Source organism: Pseudophryne corroboree, chromosome 6 (genome assembly GCF_028390025.1).
Source record: "Pseudophryne corroboree isolate aPseCor3 chromosome 6, aPseCor3.hap2, whole genome shotgun sequence".
NCBI lineage: Eukaryota > Metazoa > Chordata > Amphibia > Anura > Myobatrachidae > Pseudophryne > Pseudophryne corroboree.
Genome location: NC_086449.1, coordinates 592,780,360 through 592,793,651, shown reverse-complemented (window position 1 = coordinate 592,793,651; position 13,292 = coordinate 592,780,360). Strand labels below are relative to the sequence as shown.

The 13,292-nt window shown below is 45.4% G+C and overlaps 1 long non-coding RNA gene across 2 annotated transcripts; it reads right to left on the bottom strand.

Annotated features, from left to right (window-relative positions):
• Window positions 1-473: 473 nt before the first annotated feature.
• LOC134935477 (uncharacterized) lies at window positions 474-10,794 on the bottom strand. Of its 2 annotated transcripts, none has more exons than XR_010180169.1 (3): window positions 10,356-10,794; window positions 3,459-3,811; window positions 474-884 (listed from the first exon to the last, which is right to left on the bottom strand). It is a non-coding gene; the product is annotated as an uncharacterized LOC134935477 (long non-coding RNA). The 2 variants fall into 2 exon arrangements; XR_010180170.1 differs by lacking the exon at window positions 474-884 and adding an exon at window positions 2,364-2,934.
• Window positions 10,795-13,292: the final 2,498 nt, after the last annotated feature.

Below are 13,292 nucleotides of genomic sequence, written 5' to 3'. Positions count from 1 at the left end.
GTTGGGGTATCTTAAGGATTGTGTTTGGGAACCTCTGAGCTACACACTACATGAAGTCACAGCTACAACATGACTGGCCTTAAAAACATGATCTGAGATTTATACTTTTATCCATAATCCAATAATAAAAACTGAAATAACAGACAACAGAAAAAATGCATCAGCAAGAGACTCCTTCTCTGATGGACTATCCTCCAATAGGCATTCCTCCTCTTCCTCAACTGTCCATTCATCCACTGGCTATTCCTCCACTGCCCCTCCCCCCCCCCCCCCCCCCCCTCCCTCCCCTCTCCTCATCCTTCTCATCCTACTCCTGGGCATGTGTTTGTAGGGTTACTGTTAAACACAAAAACAAAAAAGTAATTGCAGGATTTTAAAGTAACACAGCTGTAAGGCTGGATAAGGATCCAAAATTCAGATATAGTACATAGAAAATTCAGGACATCTATCTATGAATGATTGATTGCACATACTTCTTGCATGATGCATTTAATTGTATGAAGTACATTATATTACACTGGTTGTTCACATAAAGGGTGGCCATACTCTGTATGACCTAATCCACATACCTCAAACTGCAGTGTGAAGATACAGGCATGCATTTCACTCGGGATCAGTGGTAGATGAAAACAAATGGGGATTTATTGAACAGAAAGGGTGATAAACAGCTCAGCGCACTTCAGCAATACAATTCCACGTGGCATGTCCCATGCTGAATCCCTGGCAGAGCCTCACCTCTTACCCTAAGGTCAGTTTCTCCTCTCTTCAGCCCACAGAGTAGCCCACCTTTTTCATACTCCTAATCCCCCTGGATTAGGAGGGTGATGTCATGTGATGTCATCGGTGCAGGCAACTCGCAAGGGGATTTCCAAATACCAGGCTTGCTGAAAAACAGGCGTTATGTGTAAATGGAGTTCTTGCTGAGAAACAGGCCCTAAGTGTAAACGGATTACTTGCTGAGAAACAGGTCATATGCCTATTAGTGTTCTTCGGTTTGCGTCAGTGGTAACAGTTGTTGTAATTGGTTCTGGTGTGACAAATCCATACACAAACTCTTACAGTATCTGAAATGTTCTATTTCACACAATGTATCTCTCAATGCCTGATATCATTATAGGCTTTTTGAGAGGATTTTAATAGGAATATCTATAGTCAGTTAATATAGCTGTTATATGATGATATCAAGGATAATATAAGATCACTTTATTTCAGTAACACTTCAGTGAGTGAGTATATACTAGTCAGCTGTTTTTAATTATTGCAGTCTATACATTCTGATTACAGCCATCAGTATTATACCTTAGAGAACTTCATTAGACTTCTACTGTATATTAAAAAAACTGCTATTGATGATATATAAGTGCTGTACACTCACTGTATTTCAGTAACAACTTCAGTGAGTGAGAATACACTAGTCAGCTGTTTATTGCAGTCTACACATTCATATTACAGCTGTTAGTATTATACCATAAATTATTTGATCAAGCTTCTTTGTTATAGTGTCTCCTTAAACAGTTTCTGTGTGTGAGGCTATAATCTGTGTTATGCCCACGAGGTGCTTACACAGACTGGCTCTATGTGCTGCACACTCCTATCTTTTACTCTGACATTGGAATGAGTTTCCTCTTATTTATAGGCAACATAGTTAACTTAGTATCACATAATCAACTATTCAACAACAGTTACAGAGAGTCAATAGCTGTTTTGCCAATAGGGCTTTCTCAATGCATTCCCTTTGCCCCCACAAACCCAACCGAATAAATCTACCCCTTCACCTCAGGACTCATTACATTCCCCACCCAGCCCACAATCCCTGGCAGATCTATTGTAGGAATAGCCAACACCATCTGAAGGTTTGTAAAAATTTGTTCAACTAATTTTTTATTTCTGTGACATTTATAATGTTCTTACAGTATGTTGTATTTTTTTTACACTTTTCCCAAACAGAACATCCATGATCCTTGCTACTGTGCTTAATTACCCATGGGGTGGCCAATGTGTCTAATATATTTTTGGATTCCCCCTGGGGCCTAAACAAAATAGATGTCTTATTGGTAGAAAATGCCCACAATTTTTGAATGTTATTATTTTACTGAAATAAAAGATCTTCTGTTATGGATTCAAATTTAAAAAATAAATAAATAAAAATAATACCTTTTTTGGTTATCAAAATTAAAACCTGTTTGCACAATCTCACATTGTCTGGTTTGTTTTAAAATAATCTTATTAAACATTAGTATGTATGTTATTTATTCATAGCTTTCTGAAAGTTTAACATGTCTAAATAGTTAAAAATGACAAAGCGTAGGTTGAATGATATCCATTTATTATCACATTATACAAATATAATATTAGTAGTTTGTTTGACATTGCTATACTGTATATTCAGATTTAATTTCATTTGAAATTGCAAACATTTCTCCAATGTTAGGTAGAAGTGCTTTTATATTAAGAAAATGTCAAGTAAAAAAAAAAATAGAAATTTTTTAAATAACACATTTCTGACATGGCAACACATACAATGAAATGCAATGATTATTACATAATGTTTGTTTGCAGAATTTCAGATTCAAAAGGGGATAAGCCACTAGCTCATGTTGACAAGCAAGGTTTGAAATGTAATATTATAAATGATTTCAATGGTTTCTAAAAAAAAAAAACACATTGACACTGATTGTCAGTGCCTGTACTTTCTTTACCAACATCACAGCTGGCTACTGTATATTTTTTGATTTACAAAAACACATTTTTGGAAATTAAGTATTTAGAAAACATTATTTATCATTGTGTTGCAGTGGCATCAGAAGGGGTTTTTGGGAGGTGTGGGGTGCACCCGGATTTCAGCCTGTGAAGGATTGACGCTAAAATGCTGCCTCCTCAGCAGTGTCATGAGTCAGGTGCTGAATGTTGAGAATCAGCTGCAGCACCCGCCTCCTGTCATAGAAGAGAAGGCTACAGTGTTGGCAACCAGCTTCATACATTCTTCTCCACTTTTTCACAAAATACAACATACTGTCCTTTTGTGGCAGAAATAGATTTAAAAAAAACAATAGAATTTTCAAACCTTCTAAATATAGTAGTACACATATTGTGTAAAATAAGTCCTTCATAAAATGATCATATTATTAAGGTTGTGGGCACAACATATCGCTAATACGTGGACACTAAGATATTTTGATCCAAAAATGTTAATTTGGACCAAGATGTTTGAAACACTGATAAGAGTAAATCATTGTGAGTTGAGAATATTTGGCACACAAAAACAAACGGCTGATGCCTATTTATTATTTTGTATAACATGTAGTAAATGTATTTTGTAGGCAGATTGGTTTCCATGGGCAACTTATGCATTATCTTAATTTTAAAGTGTTTGGCTGGTTTCAGACATCTACACCTTATTATTTAGTATGTCTACAATATGTTGAAGTTACATCAGAATAGTTAATGTATGTTATTACCTGAAATTTTTGCCAACTTCCTTGTCTCAGAAGGATTGTCCTCTGCCTTCTGCATCCACTGCCCCTACCTCCTCATCTTAGGGCAACAGGTCTTCTTGTTGGTAAGGCACCTGACTTCTTATGGCCATGTTATGGAACCCACCACACAGGAGAATAATCTTAGAAACCATTTCTGGCGCATACATGTGGTCACCACCAGTCCAGTGTAGACATCAGAATAATCCCTTTAAAAAGCCAAAACGTCACTCTATAACCTGCTTGGTGGATATAAACGTGGCATTGTAATTAGATTGCGGACCTGATGTGGGTGTGACATAAGGAGTCAGGAGCCATTGCCTGCATGGATGTGTCTCCTGTAAACAAAAGAAACCAGCAAAAAAGGAAAATTTGTAAAAATATAAAATCATTAAAAACACTGCAAAACACAATTTTCAAACACTTACCCAACAGCCATGCGTCACTACCTTGTGTGACAGTCAGGGTAAGTATCACGTGGAAAGTTACAATTTACAGGTAAGTATTAGGGAGTAAGTTTCCCTGGCAATTCACAATATAGTTCAAATCACAATTAGCACAGACATTAATTACACAGTTGCTCTTCAGTAGTTTTTTATTTAGCTGGAATGCTTCTGGGTAACTTTTTCTCAACTGTAAAGCTTAGAAGTAGTTATCACAATTTAGTGCATGCAATACACATGACCACAAAGCATTACAGAATGTATTATCCACCACCAACAATCTTAACAAACTAATAAAAGCAACAAAAGTAACAACATAGATATTGCATTACTAGTGGGGCCCCATGTACTAATTTATGTCCATTAAATAGTTCATGTTGCAGAACTCAGTCATAATAGCTATAGCTCCTTATTCAGTGATCACAGTTTTGAAAGTTCACAGTCTTATATAAAATATGTAGCTCTTACAGGACTAGAGTGACTGAAAATAAGAATTTACTTACCGATAATTCTATTTCTCGTAGTCCGTAGTGGATGCTGGGGACTCCGTCAGGACCATGGGGGGGATAGCGGCTCCGCAGGAGACAGGGCACAAAAGTAAAAGCTTTAGGATCAGGTGGTGTGCACTGGCTCCTCCCCCTATGACCCTCCTCCAAGCCTCAGTTAGGATACTGTGCCCGGACGAGCGTACACAATAAGGAAGGATTTTGAATCCCGGGTAAGACTCATACCAGCCACACCAATCACACTGTACAACCTGTGATCTGAACCCAGTTAACAGCATGATAACAGCGGAGCCTCTGAAAAGATGGCTCACAACAATAATAACCCGATTTTTGTAACAATAACTATGTACAAGTATTGCAGACAATCCGCACTTGGGATGGGCGCCCAGCATCCACTACGGACTACGAGAAATAGAATTATCGGTAAGTAAATTCTTATTTTCTCTGACGTCCTAAGTGGATGCTGGGGACTCCGTCAGGACCATGGGGATTATACCAAAGCTCCCAAACGGGCGGGAGAGTGCGGATGACTCTGCAGCACCGAGTGAGAGAACTCCAGGTCCTCCTCAGCCAGGGTGTGCCCCTGACCAAGTAGCAGCTCGGCAAAGTTGTAAAGCCGAGACCCCTCGGGCAGCCGCCCAAGATGAGCCCACCTTCCTTGTGGAATGGGCATTTACATATTTTGGCTGTGGCAGGCCTGCCACAGAATGTGCAAGCTGAATTGTACTACACATCCAACTAGCAATCGTCTGCTTAGAAGCAAGAGCACCCAGTTTGTTGGGTGCATACAGGATAACAGCAAGTCAGTTTTCCTGACTCCAGCCGTCCTGGAAACCTATATTTTCAGGGCCCTGACAACATCTAGCAACTTGGAGTCCTCCAAGTCCCTAGTAGCCGCAGGTACCACAATAAGCTGGTTCAGGTGAAACGCTGACACCACCTTAGGGAGAAACTGGGGACGAGTCCGCAGCTCTGCCCTGTCCGAATGGACAATCAGATATGGGCTTTTGTGAGACAAAGCCGCCAATTCTGACACTCGCCTGGCCGAGGCCAGGGCCAACATCATGGTCACTTTCCATGTGAGATATTTCAAATCCACAGATTTGAGCGGTTTAAACCAATGTGATTTGAGGAATCCCAGAACTACGTTGAGATCCCACAATGCCACTGGAGGCACAAAAGGGGGTTGTATATGCAGTACTCCCTTGACAAACTTCTGGACTTCAGGAACTGAAGACAATTCTTTCTGGAAGAAAATCGACAGGGGCGAAATTTGAACCTTCATGGATCCCAATTTGAGGCCCATAGACACTCCTGTTTGCAGGAAATGCAGGAATCGACCGAGTTGAAATTTCTTCGTGGGGCCTTCCTGGCCTCACACCACGCAACATATTTTCGCCACATGTGGTGATAATGTTGTGCGGTCACCTCCTTCCTGGCTTTGACCAGGGTAGGAATGACCTCTTCCGGAATGCCTTTTTCCCTTAGGATCCGGCGTTCAACCGCCATGCCGTCAAACGCAGCCGCGGTAAGTCTTGGAACAGACATGGTACTTGCTGAAGCAAGTCCCTTCTTAGCGGCAGAGGCCATGAGTCCTCTGTGAGCATCTCTTGAAGTTCCGGGTACCAAGTCCTTCTTGGCTAATCCGGAGCCACGAGTATAGTTCTTACTCCTCTACGTCTTATAATTCTCAGTACCTTAGGTATGAGAAGCAGAGGAGGGAACACATACACCGACTGGTACACCCACGGTGTTACCAGAACGTCCACAGCTATTGCCTGAGGGTCTCTTGACCTGGCACAATACCTGTCCAGTTTTTTGTTCAGGCGGGACGCCATCATGTCCACCTTTGGTTTTTCCCAATGGTTCACAATCATGTGGAAGACTTCCGTGTGAAGTCCCCACTCTCCCGGGTGGAGGTCGTGCCTGCTGAGGAAGTCTGCTTCCCAGTTGTCCACTCCCGGAATGAACACTGCTGACAGTGCTATCACATGATTTTCCGCCCAGCGAAGAATCCTTGCAGCTTCTGCCATTGCCCTCCTGCTTCTTGTGTCGCCCTGTCTGTTTACGTGGGCGACTGCCGTGATGTTGTCCGACTGGATCAGCACCGGTTGACTTTGAAGCAGAGGTCTTCCTAGGCTCAGAGCATTGTAAATTGCCCTTAGCTCCAGTATATTTATGTGGAGAGAAGTCTCCAGACTTGACCACACTCCTTGGAAATTTCTTCCCTGTGTGACTGCTCCCCAGCCTCTCATGCTGGCATCCGTGGTCACCAGGACCCAGTCCTGAATGCCGAATCTGCTGCCCTCTAGTAGATGAGCACTCTGCAGCCACCACAGAAGAGACACCCTTGTCCTTGGAGACAGGATTATCCGCTGATGCATCTGAAGATGCGATCCGGACCATTCGTCCAGCATATCCCACTGAAAAATTCTTTCGTGAAATCTGCCGAATGGAATCGCTTCGTAAGAAGCCACCATTTTTCCCAGGACTCTTGTGCATTGATGCACTGACACTTGGCCTGGTTCTAGGAGGTTCCTAACTAGCTCGGATAACTCCCAGGCTTTCTCCTCCGGGAGAAACACCTTTTTCTGGACTGTGTCCAGAATCATCCCTAGTAACAGCAGACGTGTCGTCGGAATCAGCTGCGATTTTGGAATATTTAGAATCCACCCGTGCTGTCGTAGAACTACTTGAGATAGTGCTACTCCGACCTCCAACTGTTCTCTGGACCTTGCCCTTATCAGGAGATCGTCCAAGTAAGGGATAATTAAGACGCCTTTTCTTTGAAGAAGAATCATCATTTCGGCCATTACCTTGGTAAAGACTTGGGGTGCCGTGGACAATCCAAACGGCAGCGTCTGAAACTGATAGTGACAGTTCTGTACCACGAACCTGAGGTACCCTTGGTGAGAAAGGCAATTTGGGACATGGAGGTAAGCATCCTTGATGTCCAGGGACACCATATAGTCCCCTTCTTCCTGGTTCGCTATCACTGCTCTGAGTGACTCCATCTTGATTTGAACCTTTGTATGTAAGTGTTCAAAGATTTCAGATTTAGAATAAATCTCACCGAGCCGTCTGGCTTCAGTACCACAAATAGTGTGGAATAATACCCCTTTCCTTGTTGTAGGAGGGGTACTTTGATTATCACCTGCTGGGAATACAGCTTGTGAATTGTTTCCAATACTGCCTCCCTGTCGGAGGGAGACGTTGGTAAAGCAGATTTCAGGAACCTGCGAGGGGGAGACGTCTCGAATTTCCAATCTGTACCCCTGGGATACTACTTGTAGGATCCAGGGGTCCACTTGCGAGTGAGCCCACTGCGCGCTGAAACTCTTGAGACGACCCCCCCCACCGCACCTGAGTCCGCTTGTACGGCCCCAGCGTCATGCTGAGGACTTGGCAGAAGCGGTGGAGGGCTTCTGTTCCTGGGAAGGGGCTGCCTGCTGCAGTCTTCTTCCGTTCCTCTACCCCTGGGCAGATATGACTGGCCTTTTGCCCGCTTGCCCTTATGGGGACGAAAGGACTGAGGCTGAAAAGACGGTGTCTTTTTCTGCTGAGATGTGACTTGGGGTAAAAAGGTGGATTTTCCAGCTGTTGCCGTGGCCACCAGGTCCGATGGACCGACCCCAAATAACTCCTCCCCTTTATACGGCAATACTGCCGTTTGGAATCTGCATCACCTGACCACTGTCGTGTCCATAAACATCTTCTGGCAGACATGGACATCGCACTTACTCTTGATGCCAGAGTGCAAATATCCCTCTGTGCATCTCGCATATATAGAAATGCATCCTTTAAATGCTCTATAGTCAATAAAATACTGTCCCTGTCAAGGGTATCAATATTTTCAGTCAGGGAATCCGACCAAGCCACCCCAGCGCTGCACATCCAGGCTGAGGCGATTGCTGGTCGCAGTATAACACCAGTATGTGTGTATATACTTTTTAGGATATTTTCCAGCCTCCTATTAGCTGGCTCCTTGAGGGCGGCCGTATCTGGAGACGGTAACGCCACTTGTTTTGATAAGCGTGTGAGCGCCTTTAATTTTCTATCGGGGGAGACCCACGCATCATCACACACTTCATTTAATTTATCTGATTCAGGAAAAACTACAGGTAGTTTTTTCACACCCCACATAATACCCTTTTTTGTGGTACTTGTAGTATCAGAAATATGTAACACCTCCTTCATTGCCCTTAACATGTAACGTGTGGCCCTAATGGAAAATACGTTTGTTTCTTCACCGTCGACACTGGAGTCAGTGTCCGTGTCTGTGTCTGTGTCGACCGACTGAGGTAATGGGCGTTTTAAAGCCCCTGACGGTGTTTGAGACGCCTGGACAGGTACTAATTGGTTTGCCGGCCGTCTCATTTCGTCAACCGACCTTGCAGCTTGTTGACATTATCACGTAATTCCCTAAATAAGCCATCCATTCCGGTGTCGACTCCCTAGAGAGTGACATCACCATTACAGGCAATTGCTCCGCCTCCTCACCAGCATCGTCCTCATACATGTCGACACACACGTACCGACACACAGCACACACACAGGGAATGCTCTGATAGAGGACAGGACCCCACTAGCCCTTTGGGGAGACAGAGGGAGAGTTTGCCAGCACACACCAAAACGCTATAATTTTACAGGGACAACCTTATATAAGTGTTTTCCCTTATAGCATCTTAATATGTAATAATATCGCCACAAAAATGCCCCCCCTCTCTGTTTTAACCCTGTTTCTGTAGTGCAGTGCAGGGGAGAGCCTGGGAGCCTTCCCACCAGCAGTTCTGTGAGGGAAAATGGCGCTGTGTGCTGAGGAGAATAGGCCCCGCCCCCTTTTCGGCGGGCTTCTTCTCCCGTTTTTCTGACAACCTGGCAGGGGTTAAATACATCCATATAGCCCCAGGGGCTATATGTGATGTATTTTTAGCCAGCATAGGTACTTTCATTGCTGCTCAGGGCGCCCCCCCCAGCGCCCTGCACCCTCAGTGACCGTTGGTGTGAAGTGTGCTGAGAGCAATGGCGCACAGCTGCAGTGCTGTGCGCTACCTTAAGAAGACTGGGAAGTCTTCAGCCGCCGATTTCTGGACCTCTTCTCTCTTCAGCATCTGAAAGGGGGTCGGCGGCGCGGCTCCGGTGACCCATCCAGGCTTTACCTGTGATCGTCCCTCTGGAGCTAGTGTCCAGTAGCCTAAGAAGCCAATCCATCCTGCACGCAGGTGAGTTCACTTCTTCTCCCCTAAGTCCCTCGATGCAGTGAGCCTGTTGCCAGCAGGACTCACTGAAAATAAAAAACCTAACAAAACTTTTACTCTAAGCAGCTCTTTAGGAGAGCCACCTAGATTGCACCCTTCTCGGCCGGGCACAAAGATCTAACTGAGGCTTGGAGGAGGGTCATAGGGGGAGGAGCCAGTGCACACCACCTGATCCTAAAGCTTTTACTTTTGTGCCTTGTCTCCTGCGGAGCCGCTATCCCCCCCATGGTCCTGACGGAGTCCCCAGCATCCACTTAGGACGTCAGAGAAATACAAAGAGCAAGGCCACAGTCAGACAGCCTTGCCACTCTGTAACTACCTCCATATAACTTCTGTGACAAAAGTATCTGTCCTTAGCTGACAGTTTCCCTGTATAGCTGTGTGACAGTGATGTCTATAAATTGCGAGTCGAGAGAGAGGAAGTACTGTATCACTATGCTCCCTGCAATGCCGATGCTTCTTTATCTGCAAATTAACAACTGTAGTCAATTAATGGTGTCCTTGGATAAAAACAGCTGCTGATTGGAATTGCATTTATAAATTACTTATGCAGCTTTATGTTCCAAAACTATGCTTGCCTGTAGCATTTGAGCTTCGATACAATGTAAGCAGCTAAACTGTCTTTTGTCCCTGATGAAGCTTGTGATGTGTGGCTAGTGCAGCAGTGTTACTGACCTGTGTTAAAAGGGTTAGGTTGGCCTCAATTAACCATCATAAGCTGACCTCTGTCTGCAGCTGCAGCAAGACACTGTCTCTGCTCCTCCTGCCATCTGTTACTCCAAAGCAGGGCTACCTCCATGACTGTCCTTCAAAAGGGAGGGTAGGCTGCGTGGCCTAGTTTCCAGCTACACAGTTAGTAGAGCCCACCACTGTTCTGTTCTGTCAAATGCCTGTCAGCCAGCACTATCAGAAGCAGTGAGATCCCCACAGGAGGCTGGTATTACTGATTGGCTGCTACAATGATGAGCTCTGGTTACGGGAATCAAAACTGGCTTTACATAAGCTGTACACCACTCACACACTAGCAGCTGCCTCTGCGCCAAGTTGCTGCTCTGAGTCCCTGTAAGATGGCTGCTGCCCAACTGCCAACTGTCTCTGAAGACGGCTGCAACTGCAACTGCCAAAGCTGTCTCTCTCTGGGATCAATACGCCTGTTGCTTATTGGTCAGTGTCCCCATGCCAGACACAGCACTCAAGGCACAGGTAACCCTATCCCTGCTGGAAGTTTAACAGTGTCCAGTCAGGGATGCATTCAGCAGAGGAAGGGGCACAAAAGTCACACTACAGCTCGTGGTAGCTATGATGGGGTGCCACATTCTCCACATGTGCTGGCTTCACTGGGTGCTTAGTCCCTGATTATACACTGCCACCAATGCATGTTGTGGCCACAGGATGGCTGACAACATACCCCACTGTCACCAATGTATAAGGGGCATAACATACAGGGCATATTATGCATTTATATATATATATTTTATATATATATTTCTCTAACGTCCTAAGTGGATGCTGGGGACTCCGTAAGGACCATGGGGAATAGCGGCTCCGCAGGAGACTGGGCACATCTAAAGAAAGCTTTAGGACTATCTGGTGTGCACTGGCTCCTCCCCCTATGACCCTCCTCCAAGCCTCAGTTAGATCTCTGTGCCCGAACGAGAAGGGTGCACACTAGGGGCTCTCCTGAGCTTCTTAGTGAAAGTTTTAGTTTAGGTTTTTTATTTTCAGTGAGACCTGCTGGCAACAGGCTCACTGCATCGAGGGACTAAGGGGAGGAGAAGCGAACTCACCTGCGTGCAGAGTGGATTGGGCTTCTTAGGCTACTGGACATTAGCTCCAGAGGGACGATCACAGGCCCAGCTTGGATGGGTCCCAGAGCCGCGCCGCCGGCCCCCTTACAGAGCCAGAAGGCAGAAGAGGTCCGGAAAATCGGCGGCAGAAGACGTCCTGTCTTCAACAAGGTAGCGCACAGCACTGCAGCTGTGCGCCATTGCTCTCAGCACACTTCACACTCCGGTCACTGAGGGTGCAGGGCGCTGGGGGGGGGGCGCCCTGAGACGCAATAAAAACACCTTGGATGGCAAAAAATGCATCACATATAGCTCCTGGGCTATATGGATGCATTTAACCCCTGCCAGAATCCATAAAAAAGCAGGAGAAAAGTCCGCGAAAAAGGGGCGGAGCCTATCTCCTCAGCACACTGGCGCCATTTTCCCTCACAGCTCCGTTGGAGGGAAGCTCCCTGGCTCTCCCCTGCAGTCACTACACTACAGAAAGGGTTAAAAAAGAGAGGGGGGCACTAATTAGGCGCAGTATTAACTATACAGCAGCTATAAGGGGAAAAACACTTATATAAGGTTATCCCTGTATATATATATATATAGCGCTCTGGTGTGTGCTGGCAAACTCTCCCTCTGTCTCCCCAAAGGGCTAGTGGGGTCCTGTCCTCTATCAGAGCATTCCCTGTGTGTGTGCTGTATGTCGGTACTTTTGTGTCGACATGTATGAGGAGAAAAATGATGTGGAGACGGAGCAGATTGCCTGTAATAGTGATGTCACCCCCTAGGGGGTCGACACCTGAGTGGATGAACTGTTGGAAATTACGTGACAGTGTCAGCTCTGTATAAAAGACAGTGGTTGACATGAGACAGCCGGCTACTCAGCTTGTGCCTGTCCAGACGTCTCATAGGCCGTCAGGGGCTCTAAAGCGCCCGTTACCTCAGATGGCAGATATAGACGCCGACACAGATACTGACTCCAGTGTCGACGGTGAAGAGACAAATGTGACTTCCAGTAGGGCCACACGTTACATGATTGAGGCAATGAAAAATGTTTTACACATTTCTGATAATACGAGTACCACCAAAAAGGGGTATTATGTTCGGTGAGGAAAAACTACCTGTAGTTTTCCTGAATCTGAGAAATTAAATGAGGTGTGTGATGATAACAACTGATAATTTCTATAATGTTATTGGCATTATATCCTTTCCCGCCAGAGGTTAGGGTGCGTTGGGAAACACCCCCTAGGGTGGATAAAGCGCTCACACGCTTGTAAGGGCTCTACCCTCTCCTCAGATGGCCGCCCTTAAGGATCCTGCTGATAGAAAGCAGGAGGGTATCCTAAAATGTATTTACACACATACTGGTGTTATACTGCGACCAGCAATCGCCTCAGCCTGGATGTGCAGTGCTGGGTTGGCGTGGTCGGATTCCCTGACTGAAAATATTGATACCCTAGATAGGGACAGTATATTTTTGCCTATAGAGCATTTAAAAGATGCATTTCTATACATGCGTGATGCACAGCGGAATATTTGCCGACTGGCATCAAGTCTAAGTGCGTTGTCCATTTCTACCAGTAGAGGGTTATGGACACGTCAGTGGTCAGGTGATGCGTATTCCAAACGGCATTTGGAAGTATTGCCTTATTAAGGGGAGGAGTTATTTGGGGTCGCTCTTTCAGACCTGGTGGCCACGGCAACAGCTGGGTAATCCACGTTTGTACCCCAGGTCGCCTCTCAACATGAGAAGACGCCGTATTATCAGGCGCAGTCTTTTCATGGACAAGCGGGCAAAAGGTTCCTCATTTCTGCCCCGTGACAGAGGGAGAGGAAA